The sequence below is a fragment of the Vidua macroura genome, chromosome 1 (genome assembly GCF_024509145.1).
Source record: "Vidua macroura isolate BioBank_ID:100142 chromosome 1, ASM2450914v1, whole genome shotgun sequence".
Lineage (NCBI taxonomy): Eukaryota > Metazoa > Chordata > Aves > Passeriformes > Viduidae > Vidua > Vidua macroura.
Window position 1 is genome coordinate 85,688,678 of NC_071571.1, and position 14,603 is coordinate 85,703,280.

The 14,603-nt window shown below is 35.3% G+C and overlaps 2 long non-coding RNA genes across 4 annotated transcripts; one reads left to right on the forward strand and one right to left on the reverse strand.

Moving 5' to 3' along the window:
• Nucleotides 1-519: 519 nt before the first annotated feature.
• LOC128815809 (uncharacterized) lies at nt 520-3,134 on the reverse strand. 2 transcript variants are annotated; one of them, XR_008439725.1, is made up of 3 exons: nt 2,936-3,134; nt 2,585-2,677; nt 520-617 (listed from the first exon to the last, which is right to left on the reverse strand). It is a non-coding gene; the product is annotated as an uncharacterized LOC128815809 (long non-coding RNA). The 2 variants fall into 2 exon arrangements; XR_008439726.1 differs by lacking the exon at nt 520-617 and adding an exon at nt 1,821-1,859.
• Nucleotides 3,135-3,292: 158 nt separating this feature from the next.
• On the forward strand, nt 3,293-8,153 carry LOC128819414 (uncharacterized). 2 transcript variants are annotated; one of them, XR_008440697.1, is made up of 3 exons: nt 3,293-3,553; nt 6,175-6,313; nt 8,071-8,153. It is a non-coding gene; the product is annotated as an uncharacterized LOC128819414 (long non-coding RNA). The 2 variants fall into 2 exon arrangements; XR_008440702.1 differs by lacking the exon at nt 3,293-3,553 and adding an exon at nt 4,981-5,059.
• Nucleotides 8,154-14,603: the final 6,450 nt, after the last annotated feature.

Below are 14,603 nucleotides of genomic sequence, written 5' to 3' on the forward strand. Positions count from 1 at the left end.
GCTCACAGCATTGGTCTCAGAATTACATGCCAAAGTACATCTTAAGTTTTAAAAAGTACTTTAAGAAAGTGTCAAACAGGCAATGTAAGGAGAGACTTAACCACTGACTACATCTTTCTTATTCTACAAGGTGTTTTCTGGCATCATTCAGAACAAAGATCATTGGTTGTCATGCTAATTCTGTGGCTGTGATGGCACACAATTTACAAAGTATGCATGAGTAAGCCTTTACCTTTAGTCTGTTCCTGAGAAGAGACCTTTTTCTGCCTTTAGAATATTGTGCAGGTGTATTCAGGTAGAATCAAGGATGTATAGCCACATTTTTCCAAACAATTTAATGCATCTCATTTCATAGCCCTATAAACCTATTGCTAATTAACTGGAAAAAAGAAAGTAGATTAATTGTCTCTGTTAGGGTTTGGGTTCATAAGAATGTATTGTCTACTTTATGTTCATCTGAAAGTGCAACACAGCTTTAATCCAGGACAGCAGTTTTGTTCAAACTCTACTTCCATGAGGTTCAATTTCACTTTGTTTTATTGGATACTTCTGCAAGAGATAAAATCCCTTAATAGCAAACTGTGCTGAGTGCTTAGTACTGGTCTGATGAGATGTTTCTGAAATTTAAAATAGAGAAATAACAGTTGATTTTATAAATCTTCTTATCACTTGAGTTGCTTGTTGTTTTCATCCAGGTTGCTTGTTGTTTCCTGGTTTTGAGATTTTGTACAATTTTAAAAACATGGAGTTTCTAACTAAAGTATTTAGCTTTAATAATGAAACTGTGAACTCATGCCACTGACTGAAAGCTAAGAAAAGAAACAAACATTGTAAGCATGTTATCTCATACTTCAAACATTCAACCTAAAAAATTCAGAGATAAGTCTACCCTGAAAAACCTGTAATAACCAGAGGAAAAACAAGAAGGAAATCAACTCAGATGGTAGCCCAAACAAGTTTAAAACAACCTTATCAAACAGGTTTAAGACAACCTTATCTTTTTCCCTCAATGGCAACACAAAGAAGAAAGAAGTTAGAAAAAATTATATTTGAACAAAACTGCAAGCAAAATCCTATGTCTAGGCTCAAATTATAATCACAGAAGCATTTCAGTATATTCATGTGTCTATGATTTATTATGGAAAAAAAAATAAAAGGAATGCCCGAAAAACTCTAAGGTCTAGATTCTTTGTGTAATGAGGATTGAAGGATTGAGGACTGCACGAACAGAAAATCTTTCAAAAAAATGTTCTGTGGAAGCATTTTCAGAGAATCACAGAATTATTAATGTTAGAAGGGACCTCTGAAGATTATCCAGTCCAATTCCCCTGCCAAGGCAGAGCAGGTTACACAAGAACGTGTCCACGTGGATTTGGAATGTCTCCAGAGAGGGAGATTCTACAACCTCCCTGGGCAGCCTGTTCCAGAGCTCTTCCCCTCAATGTAGCAAGGTCCTTTCTCACACTGAGATGGAATATCTTGTCCTTTAGTTTATGGCCACTGCTCCTTGTCAAGGGGAATCATTGAAAATAATCTGTCACCATCCTCCTTCTACCATCTGCTTTTGAGATATGTATATGCATTGATGAGATCCCTTCTCAGTCTTCTTTATACAGACCCAGGTCCTTCAGTCTCTCCTCCTAAAAGAGATGCTCTAGACCTCAAATCATCTTTGTGGCCACCACTGGACCCTCTCCAGTAGTTCCTTCTCTTTCTTGTGCTTAGGAGCCCAGAACTGGACACAGCCCTTCAGATGTGGCTTCACTAGGGCCAAGTAGAGAGGGAGGATCACCTCGACCTGCTGACCATACTCTGACCATACGGAGATTAAATGAGCGTCTGATGCAAACTGAAGAAAGCTGCAGGGATTTGACAGAAAATTTCAGATGGAGGTCTTCAAAAGGTAAGTAGTAAGCCCATGACTTCAGGATTAGTTTGGCTAAAGAATTCTGTTGAAATGCTATACATAAAATAAAACTGTAAGTAATTCCAAGTCATTGCTCCTTGCTTTTGGAGGGAAATAATATGCCATTTTTTCTTGTGTGTGTGTGTGTTTGTAGGTTTTAACATCCTGTCATCTCATCTTTTTGTTGGACTTTGTTACCTTTGTTACCTTTGTTACTGAGGTGATTAAATTATGGACATCTCTGGAGTATTCTTTAAGTTTCATTAAGCTTAGAGAAATATATTTCATTGATGAGCACTCTCATCAGAGGTGGCAGTGTTAATCATAATGTGCATGTCAATGGGGCAGTCTCTTTTGTATGAAATTTTTTTCATAACTTAGAATGGTATAACCCTCCTAACTCTGAGCCTTATGCTCAAAGTTGAGGCTTCTGATTTAGCTTTTTCTTCTCTCTTTGGTTTTTCCAGGCTATGTTTCAGATTATATCTAGAATAGTATGCAAACTTCAAGTGCTCAGAGCTTTAAGCTAGCTCCACTTAAAGGTCATGAAAATTATCTAATTAAAATTCAGAGGGTTAGCCTGATCTACAATTAAAAAGAGAAAAAAAAAAAACTTCCCATTTTCCTGGGTTGTTTGCTTTTTCTCAAACTAATTTTAAGAGGTAACAGCTCTCTCACCTTTGGTATTTGAACAAGTGACTGACTTTAACTCAGCAGGTGCTTGGATGAACTCAGCAGTCATTTTTGTGGTGAAAACCTTCTTGGCCTAGCCTAGAAGATTGGGTCAGAAAAAAGGAGCATTATTTAGATAGTCCTCCCCAACCACTTAAAATTTCTTATGCCACTCTTCCAGTAGTTCTTTATATCTGTATTTCCAAAGTCTGTCAAAAATACAGAATTCTTTGAGGATCTTTTATATTCTTGTACAATTTTTGGTTATTCAAGTATATTTTATGCTGAAAAAAAAAAAGAGCAAATTGTCTAAGATATATGAAAAAAAAAAAAAATAATCATGCATGTGGTACTCACAGTTTCTCTTCTTCTACCTCGTCATACCTGCCCTCTCCATTCCCAGTTTTCAGTCCACCTAAATAAGCAGACCTGAGGTAGCCATGTCTTTGTGCAGTTTCTAATGGGTATCTATTTTCTTTTGATTTTACTACTTAAAAAAAAAAAAAAAAATCACATGAATTAATGGAAACATTAAAAGATGGCTACTTAACGAAGAGTCCCCACTTGCGGCAGTTACCTGCTACAACCTCAAGCAGTCAAAAAGCGCTGGCTAGCGCTGCCTTTGTGAGGCTGTAGCCACCACGTGAGCAGGCGCTGTAGGGTTATGGCGTAAGCCTCCCTGATGGTACGGAGTGTCTCGGTGTGGGTAACGCAGCTTTGGTAGCTTCACACTGAGAGGAAGCGAAGGGATGAGAAAAGGACACTTGCTTGCTGGTCCAAAGAACTTTTATTCCCCCATGCATGGCCAGAGGGATGCTCTCTGGACTGCATGCAGTGCAAAATGTCGACGGGACAAAGGAATGCATTAGATTAAGCAGGGGGTGGGGGGACAGGGATGGAAACCTCCTTCGCCCAATAGGGATAAACAACAGGGGAGTGACATGGATTATAACAACCTATGGGAACATAACAGAGGTGGGTACAAAGTTCTGGGACAAATAGAAGTGCAAAGGTAGGGTGATTGATGCAGAACTTTCATGAAGACAACCCCTGACTGACAGAACCTTGTAAAGGAAAACTGTATGAGGTGAGAAGATTGACATTTCTGAGTGACAAGAGCTCCCATGGTAAACAACTTGGAGCAAACCACTGTGAGGGAAATTAGGGGTGCAGAGAACCAACCTAACATTTAATAAGATCCCTAACTAAACCAACCCAACCTACAACAGTCCCCCTTGTGCTTTGGTCTCTGGTATGGCTTCAGGGTAAAGTACCTGGAAATCCAGCATGACCCTTCAGTGACTGTCCTGTGATACATAAGAATGGTAAAGGGTTATCAGTCAACGAGTGTGGACAGAAGAACTATGGCTTTAAAAGATACTTTCTTGCTACTGTGTATCTATCTTTAGAGTTTATAGAAATATTATATGTTTTATGTATTTCTATTGATTATTTTAATCAACAAATATTACTGGAAATTAAAGAAAAAGTGTGAATAATTAGAAATATCATCTTATCAATTTTAGGTAAATTGACTATAATGATCCCCAAACCTCAGAAAGTAATACCTTGGAAAATGCGAAGTTCAGTTTCAACAATAAATCCTACATTATGGAAATGCACTTATGGAAGTTAAATATCTTTGAAAGTCAGCTTGGTCTAATTTGGAGGCCCAAACCTTAAAATAGCCTAATGATACGGTAATATTGTATAAAACATAAAAAAACCATATGCAAATGTAAGTCAAAAAGCAATTTGGAATTGAGTGGTAGTCATAGTACCTGTTTAATGTACATTTAATTGTCATACTGTTTTGTCATAGGGTTTGTGACAGGTTTCTGTCACAGTGACTCCAATTTGCCTTGTACTCTAAACATTCCATTATGAAAGTACAAAATTACTGTTGGGCATAATAAATAATACTTTTGCAAATACTTTGAAAAAATTTAAATGCAAATTCAAGTACTCTTTTATTATGACATGTATTCTATTTTGTTTATTCCATGCAGGGTTTCAAATGTAAAAAAATGGTGGTATTATGCTGTGGTATATAAATATTCTGATCAGTCATTATAAATTATAATCTTTAAGAAATTATTCATTCTAAAATTCCCATGGGAAAAAATGGCTCAAAAATGTTACCAGCTGTTTCATTTTGAAAGCATCTTGAGTATTTAGAATTCTAATTCAGCCTATGGTATTTTAGCTGCTCAGGATTTTTTGAAAAATCTTCCAATTTTGCATCCTTTAAAATGTAAAGTATATTAAGTTACAGTGAGAAAACACAGTCAAAATAGGAGTAAATGTGTTAATGATTTTAAATGGCTTTGATTGTTTTTAGACCTATCAGCTAGTTTACTAAGTTTGTTTCCTCTAATTATTGTGATAGAAAGGGTCACAAAGCAACAACTCAACAACAGAAGAAGTGTTGGCTTTCAAATTATTACCTGAAGAGACAGGATAGGAGAAATAAAACATTTGGTAAGAGAAACTGATGATACAAAATATGCTTTTTTGTTTTTTCTGCTTAACTTCAATGAAAAAGGGCGTTCTGAAATTCAGACAAGCAAATGAAATGTATTTAAATTTATTATTTGCTTATAAGAGTTTTCCAGCTCAATTTACACACTGTATGATGAGTCACTGACGTGGTTTACTTGAGACAATTTTCAGTTTTTAGAATAAAAATGTAATACAATATTTTCTGAGCTTACTTCTTGTCAAAAATGCTCTCAGTAAAATAGTTTATTTCAGAGGCCATGCTGTCTTCTATTAATCTAGACTCTTCGTAGGATTCAAAATGTGGTATTTTGTTATGAATTCTCTACATAATATGCAATTGTTACTACATATTTTCTCAAGCATTTTTTTCTAAAGATAACTTTGAGATTCTCTTTTGGGTAGTCCTCTCATGGACACAGAAGATAAGTCTTATGAGAAGACTTTCTCATAGAATAGAATAATCTAGATAGTGTATAAAGCTTAGCATGAAAAAAGAATATGGAGAAAAGGAGAGATTAACATTTACTTTCATTTTGGTTTTGCAGGGTAGTAGGGATGAAAGAGGTAATTTTTAAAGCATTTCCACCAATAGTAATGTCTTAACTGCCCTTTGTAAAATGGAGAAACAATCAGCCCATGCATTAAGCAGAAAATACCTAAAATACCTGCCCCCGAAAAATAAAATTAGGTACTCTTTTTCAACTGACACAGTTTTTACCCATAATGAAAAATTATTTTCTTTTGGAATTAAGGAAAAGCTGTTTAAAAGCCCAGATGGAAGATGTACTGTTGGGTAACAAAGAAATTATTATATTAAGATCAATGTAGAACCTCTATGGGTATTTTCTCTTTTTTTTTTTTTGCCATCTAGTAGGAGCCTTGAGAACCATCATGAAAAACACAAATGAAAAAGAATTTGGGAGTTGAGAAGGATGAATGGATTTTTAAGGAACATTTCACTAGCTATTAGTGTTTATGCCTCCGAACAGGAATTCAGCATAAACATTCTTGAAAAAAAGTAGCAGTTTCATGTAGATGTAGTCAGTCATAAGTGACAAAAAACATTCTTATTCCTTTACTGTACTTGGTTTCAGACTTACCAGCTTTTTAGATCAAAAGTCCTACAGAATAAGGAATCTGAATGGATGATTTTAGAAATTGGACTGCGGAATAGAACTAAAAAAAAAACCTCAAACCACAAACCAATGTCAGTAGCTCTTCTGAGACATTAAGGTAAGAAGGAAGTTTTTATGAAGAGACATATTTTATTTTATGGTCAAATTTCTGGAGTACAGAAGTAAGAATTAATTTTGTTAAGTTCAAGAAATAAAGGAAGTCTTCCTCTTTGAAGTGTCTCCTGATGACATGCAGTTGCATGCATATTTCTCTTGAAAGAACAAGTTATTCCACAGACACTGTTAAGTGAGTTATACATTATTTTATGGAAAATAAACTAATGGAAACTCATGGACAATCATTTCAAGAAAATTTTGACCACAGATATGGAAAACTTTTACAACTGAAATAAAAATGCAGCCAAATTTGAAGTTTAGGAACATGACTTATTTTGTAATTTGACAACTGGACAGGAAAGCTTGGGAGATCTTTTTCAAAAGAGAAAATTGTTTTCTACCTTCCTGGTTTCCTTTTGTATCTACTGTTACAACTCTTGGTAAATTGATTTTAAAAAACAGATTATTATGGAAATTACAGATTATTAAGGAATTCGTATTTCATCTCTTTGTCTTCTAAAGAAAGTATTTTTCTGATATCTTTTTGCAGCAATTTTTTATAGTCTTATACAAAACATGAAAAAGCCTAATATTAATCTAAACCAACAGTACACAATTCAGCCTGTGTGAAGCAGCTACAGTGATGGTGTCAGTTAAAAATATCTCTTCAGGATAACAATAGTATTTCACTATTAGGTTGGTCTATATGATCTCAAGCAGTCACTTCCAACCTAAACAATTATGTGAGACTGTGATTCATGTTTAGTGGACTTAGTTTTCAAGCTGGTTTTTGTTTGTTTGTTTTTGTTTTATTTCTCACTCCCAAACCACACCTGATTAAGATGTTCAAAATTTGTTCCTTCATTTTTGGAAAAAAATGTGGGTTTATATAAACCTGTAAAATGCCATAACTTAAAATTATGCTCCCAACTATAATTCTAAATTTATTTTAGGTAGTTTTCATGTCTTTTGCTGACTGAGGAGAAATATGATTCCATCATCATTACACAGAATATGTTTTAACCATATTGGCCCTCATGAACTATTGCATCACAGTTGCAAAAAAATTGCTTATTTTGCGAAATCTGCTGCAAATCACTAATGATTATGCTTTGAGGTATTTCCAAGAATCACTAAAGCTAAACTCATTAATTAGCACAGTCCATTTTGTATATATACTGTCCCTGTATCTCTTATGCTTTGTGTTTAACTATCAGCTAGTTTGAAAGCATCAGTTATTTTTTTATTGGATTACTAATAGTTTAGTTTAAATCTTTTGTCTTTTCATAGACAGTAAGAAATAGAATTTGGCTTCAGGACATGAAATATGAAATAATTAATATTACATTTATTAACTGCTATGGTTTATGATAGTGGAAGGTCAAAGTCAACCTAGCCAGTTTAATCTTTCAGACTTTGCATTTGATTATATTTCTATGTCTCCAAGTTAAGATGTCTCAAATGTTCCAAAATGTTAGAAATCCTAAGGAGAAAAGGTGTTTTCCCCTTGTAGGATACCCTGACAGCCTTCATTGCATACAGTATATTTCATGCATCATTTCTCAAAATAAGTCTGTGCATAATAAGACATGTATCAATAACATATGCAAAATATTCTTAGAAAATTATTCAGTGATGTACTTTGCCCCAAACTCTTTTTGTTGCCATTTATTTTTCCTTGTTGTAGAACTCAAAGAAAAAGTGGTAGATGTAGTAGAAAAAGTAGCCAATTGAATATTTGTTATCTTTTTTTGGCAGGTGCCTGTCTCTCACAAGGGATCCTTCATGTACAGTCAAGCTCACAAATAGCTTCATGGGATATGGTACATTAAACTGAAAAACCTTTTTTTGCCTTTTTTTCCCTTAATGCTAGATAAATAGCAATTAGGTTAAGCTGAATTCAAATAGGATTCTGCTTGCATTTGTCATAAGAAAAACCAATATTTCATTTGATGAAGTTGTTAGCCGGACTAATAAAATGAAAATATCAGGAAAATCCATGCTTCACTTTTAATTCCTATCATTTGTTTATGATCACATACATTATCCTTGTTATTTTCACTTTGAATAGAAACAAGCATCACAAAATCTGAATGAGCCCTTTCAGGATCAGGGACAGCAGAATATAGACCAGAGCAAAGGACTGAGTCCTGTGTCTGAGGGTGCTCTCTCTACTCACATCAAAATTTTTAATAATTCTAAAAAATGGAGCTGCATCATCCTGTTCTTACTACAACATTATCCATAAACTTCAACATTCAGTTGAAGGAAAAATATTCTGGGGCTAGTGCAAGTAATCCTCTAAATAGGTAATCTGAAAAAAGTAAAAATAAGGTAATCTGCAATTTTCCCTCTGCAAAGCCATTCCCTGTGAAGTCACATGTTACAGCATGTCTATTATTTTCTATTATTTTGCATTAAAAAGCATAAACTGATTTTTTAATCTACAAACTCTTCTTCTGAGCTGAATATGTCTACAACATTAGAGTATAAACGTTATCTTTCTTCTGAGGAAAAGAACAGTAGTTTTCAGTTAGTGTTGCATATACTATGCTAATGGCATGTCTTTTATGTGATGTATCAGGATAAGGCAATCATAATAATTTGACATAGCTCATCAAACTTTTCAAGCATTGGTACTTATTTGCAGTTGTAACTGGTTAAATTGTATATAAAATGAGCCAGAACATGAGAAGTCACAAATGCCTTTAATTTCCCCTTCCCTTCAGGTTTCAAATTTCTTTTTAAATTAGAATATTCTATCCAGAATTAATAGATTAAAACAATAAGTTAAAAATATCTAAAATGCTCAAAATGTCTATCTCCAGTTTCCAGTTCTCCTGAATTTCTTTTGCCTGCTGCATTTGCATTTGTGGGGAGCCACAGTCTAAACTGGAGAGCTCCTCCAAAGCATGTGTTCTCAGAGATATTAGAAAAACTGGGAGTGTGTGGGAAGAGGGTAGAGGGTTTAATGATGCAGTCCCACAGTCCTTTTGACTCTCTGTGGGAGGTGCTCATGGAAGTAGCCCAAACAAGTCTCTGCAGCTACAGACAATTTTTTCCCCTTTTGAATAATTTTGACAGATAGCAAAAAGGTGTCATCTCTGCTTGCAGGGGGTGCATAACATTTAATGGATATAGAGCCTAAGGTAGTAAGAGCTGCTACTCTGCTTTATTTCCATTGCAAATTTAATGTAACAGTGTGGAAATGCCACATCAGACACCCTCTCTTTCAGCTGTCTCTGTTCTTTAATATAATTATTATCCCTCTATTTTCATTTTGGAAAGCTTGGTGTTTAGTAACCAAGGGTCAACTACTCAGTTTAGGATAAATTATCAGGCCTCCTGGAGTTAGGGCAGCTTACTCCAGCTGAGTCTGCCCTGAAGAATGTAAAAAAAGAATCTGATAAATAAGCTTTCTAAAAATATTGTTTTTGACCTTTATCATAGCAAAATATTAGTAATCCACATCATGGTTGTCTGTGACCCTTCCAATCAATAAGGCATTTGGTATTTCAGAGATAATTTAGGTCTAATGTAAGGCAAAAAGTTGCATAACAAAAATACAAAAAGATATTTCCTCTTAGCAGTGGTATTTTCCTCTCTATAGCCTTCAAAATTGGGAGAGAATTGCGTGGGGGGATGTGGTACTGTATGTTTCTTATATTTGTTGATATTTTTTCCTTTAAAAAAAGATAGGAAAAATGGTGATGTTAAAAATACCTCATATAAGGTAGTAAGATTTCTTTGGAGAATTCAAACAACGGGATGTGTTGTTTGAACAGGATTTCAACCACACAACAGGATTGTGTGGTTCTGTGGGATAGGGAGGAGATGGTTATATTATCTAAAATGGAGGCTAAGAACAAGATGACAGGAGATGGGAAAAAAAAAAAAAAAAAAGGAAGGGAATTTACTTTCCTTCCCAGGGAGAGAAGATTAAAACTGGTGTCTAAGGTAAATTCTTTAAGTTCTAGTTCTGTCTGATTTTGTGATAATGGCCACTAAGAAGGAAAAATGTTCAACTAAAACTCCTCATTCTCTGCTGTGGATTTGGGACACTTAGTGATGATTCCACTGGTCATGTTTGAGTTTGAATACAAGCAAAGGTATGTAATATATCCTTCTGAAAACCTTAGGGCATTTTGTCTTGGGAAAAACAAATGACTAACCAGCTCTTGTTTTAGAATGATGGAATAGTGTCTGTCTGGGAGTTCATTCTTTTTCTGTTATTCCTGTCTGCAGTACTGTAAAACCCAGTTTTAGATACCTAGACCTTAATTCTAATCTCAGACAGGCAGGTATGCCAAAATACAAGCAGCTGGTTGAACAATCCTACTTGGCCCATGCAGTCATTAATTTTGGTGCTCATGTGTACGTGATTAAAATAGAGCTCTCAAAGAATCAAATCTGTGGCATCTACATAAACAAGTTCTGATACTAGAGGAAACATATACATTATATTTCAGTAATACTGCCTGAAAGATTATTCATATTCTGTGTCATAGATTTCTAGGTAAATTCAAGTAGTAAGTTGCATAAATTAACATTCATATTTATAGGCTGTGGATTTGCTGACTGAACTATATAATGGATAACTTGTATTGGCTAGCATGCATTCCTGCAAGATTAAGCCTTAGACACCAAAATTTGGGGAATTGCTGATTACTCTTCCTGCAGCAGCTACAATACATACATTGCTAGGTCGGGAAGTCTTAATTTAATTTAATTAGGTGAGTTATCCTGACACCTAATCTATTATGAAACAGGCAATTTTCACTATATGTAGGGAACAATTAGTAAGAAATATTTAAATACACACATAACTTCATTATAAAGCCTGCTAGCAAGAGCTGAGTGTCTCAATTATTGGTACCTCATTTAAATTACTTACCCCTCAAGAAAACTACATTTTTATTTGCTAATTAATTGCATATTCCTTCTGAGCTGCAGCCTTACTCATGTACATTTTTTATTCATGAATAAAACAGCAATCATTTAGGTTGCTTTCTTTTGCTGGAAAAAATAGAGACCACAGGAAGTGAAGAGAGAACACATAGAGAGAATACGCTTTAAAGAAACGTGTGAGCAAATTAATGACTAACGAATATAGAATTTCTAGGTGTCTGAATAATTGACAAACTAATAGCTGTCTTGTCTCGCACACTGGTTTTAATCAGTTGATGTTCTTTCCATTTTATAATCTTGTGCAAACTCTGATGACTTTCTACTGTTTTGCTCACCTCATTACTTTGATAAAAGTATGGTGAAAAGAATACAGAAGTATTTTCATAGGAAAAAACCTCCAGCTCACCTGTCTGTACCTATACATTTCAGAAATGTGTTGCAACTGAAAAAGAGGAACAATAAAAACTCATTCTCTGGAAACTACTTGAAAAAAAACTGAGCTTCTTGTTCAATGGGCAGCAAAATCCTATAAGAAATGAGTTGTGGATGAGAGAGCAGCTCCCACTATCTGTCCATGTGCATGGCTTATTGGTTACTTGCCTAACTTTAAGCACTTGCTAATTTAATCACACTTGGTAACTGATGTAACAAGAAAGACTTTGATCATATGTGTTCTGATTCTTTCAAACCACGAAATCATTACCTATTCCTTTTTTCCTTTTATTTCCCTTTTTATTAGTATACTGAACATGATTAGTCTCCTGATAAGAACTTAATATAATTGCTTAAAGTAAGGTAACTTGAATTTTGATCATTGAATTCTGATGTTGTTTTATATATATATATGTGTATGTATTGAGTTTGCATTGCCAGATTTTGGTAGTGATGGGGTTACAGGAGTATTGTCTGAGAGAAGCTGCCAGAAGCTTCCCCCATGTCTAACTGAGCCAATGCCAGCCAGCTCTGGGACAGATCCACTGCTGCCCAAGGCTGAGCCAGGCAGAGGTGATAGCAGGACCTCTGTGACAACATATTTAAGAATGAAAAAATTGTTATTGCCCAGATGTAACTGTGGCCAGAGAAGAGTGGAGCAAAGCTTTGTGAGAGCATCAACACTGTAGATCCCAAGGGGAGTGGAAAAGGAGGGAGAGGAGGTGCTTCAGACCCTGGAGCAGAGGTTCCCCTACAGCCCGTGATGCAGACAATGGTGAAGCAGCTGTGCCCCTGCAGCCCATGGAGACCCATGGTGGAGCAGGTGGATGCCCAACAGGCGCTGTGACCCTTTATGAAGCCTATGGTGGAGCAAGCTCCTGGTAGGGATCTACAGACCCATAAAGAAAGGAACCTGCAGTAGGACAGGCTTCCTGGTGGGACTTGTCACCCTATAAGGGACTCACATTGGAGCAAGCTGTCCCTGAAGGACTGTCCCATGGACCCCACCTTGAAGCAGTTCATGAAGAACTGCAGCCCATAGCAAGGACTCACACTGGAGAAGTTAATGAAGAACTGTTTCCCATGGGAGGGACCCCACATTGGAGCATAGGAAAGACTCTTCTCCCCAAGTAACAGCAGAAATAACATTAAAAGAACTGTAGCCCCCATTCTGCATCTTTCTGCACTGCTACAAAGTGGGAAGTAGAGCTCGGGAATGAGGGAGGGGTGAGGAAAGGATGTTTTAAGATTTATTTTACTTCTCTTTATCCTACTCTGATTTTGTGGTAATAAAATCAATTAATATCTCTCATTCAAATTGTTTTGCCACTGATAGTATTTGATGAATGATGTCTCTTGGTCTGTACCTCAACCCATGAACTTTTGTTATATTTTCTCTCCCCTATCCAGCTGAGAAGAAGCATTATAAAGCAGTAGCCCGGGTCAACGCACAATATTGTATCTGCATGTTTGTATATCTCTCTATATCTTTTGAAATACATCACAGAACAGGAGAACTGTTTCCCTTTCCACATGATGAAGAAACCTTAAATGCATCAATTCTGCTGGTGTAATTCAAGCTTCAAAACACCCATCATTACAAAGGGCCTCAAAAGCCAACATATTTAATGCATAGATTTAAAACATTATTAATTGAAAATCCTCACTGTATGTGAGATGCAAATGTTGTAAGGAAATAGTTAAAACTAAATCCATGGAAGCTGCTAGTAAAAACAGATAAAGCATATATTCCAGTATATATTAGTTTTCATATCCTTAGTGGTGTGATGTGTGCTTTACAGTTGCTTTAGACAAATGCAAATATATTGAAGAACCAAAACTTTCAGGGCTGCTTAGGGTATGTAAAAGCTTTTTGTTTATTAAATGAAAGATAGTAGTCTCCCTTGAGGAAAGGTGTCTGGACACTTCAGATTCTCTTTTCATTCTAATACCTAGCACTAATTAATGCTTACTGAGTAAAAAAATAACTACAGTACATAAAAATATATATGTTTTAAATACTGTGAAGATAAAGCCAAGTCCATTGCACATGTATAAATATTACAAATAAAATACAAATAGAAAACAGAAATTAAAGTCATATGCAAAAGTATAAATAATGTAAATGAGAATGACTGGCATTTTCAGAAAACATAAGAATAACCAAGAAAAATTTAAAACTCTGTTAAACTAAAAACTAGCTGTAAGCCAAAGAGTTTTAGAGCAAGCTTTAATTATTAAAATCTTCATAGATATCTATAAATGGCCTTTTAAAGGTTGCTGGGAAACATCTAGCCTAGTTTTGAGCCAATAAAAATAAAGAAATAACAAATGAAATAAAGAAATTGAATACAGAAATGAATAAAGAAATTGAAACAAATGAAATAAAGAAAAAACAAATGAAAACCTAAGTAGCAAGAACAACATCACCACTGTAAATTCAAGAATCTTGAATAACAAGTGGCAGAATTAATGTGACTGTGCAGTTGTTTGGATTTCCCTTTAATGTGATTGTGAATGTATGTTGCCATTGACACTGGTGTCTAACACACAAGCCACGTAGAGATAAAGACAGAATGAATAAAGCTGATATACCCATGAGATGAGAACCAGACGTGCCAACATTTCCCTGAAAGAAAGCAGTTTCCCTGAATAAGCTCTTTCTTCTTCAAATCCTATACATTCTATCAGGAGAGTTTAGTGTATGTTCTTCCATGCACTCCATCTTATCCAACTTTTTCCTGACCTTTGAGCTTTGCTTTTCCTTATTTTTTGATCTGACTTTTCCGTTCTTGTCTCCAATGAGGTTATTATCCCCTCTGTTTATTATGAGATTTTCCAGTCAAGCCTACTTCTTCCGCCATTGTGTCTCCTTTTTTTTTTTTTTTCCTGAGTTTCAGTTGTCTGCTGCAAGCTTGTTACCTAGATTCTTGCCTAGGTGATGATATATG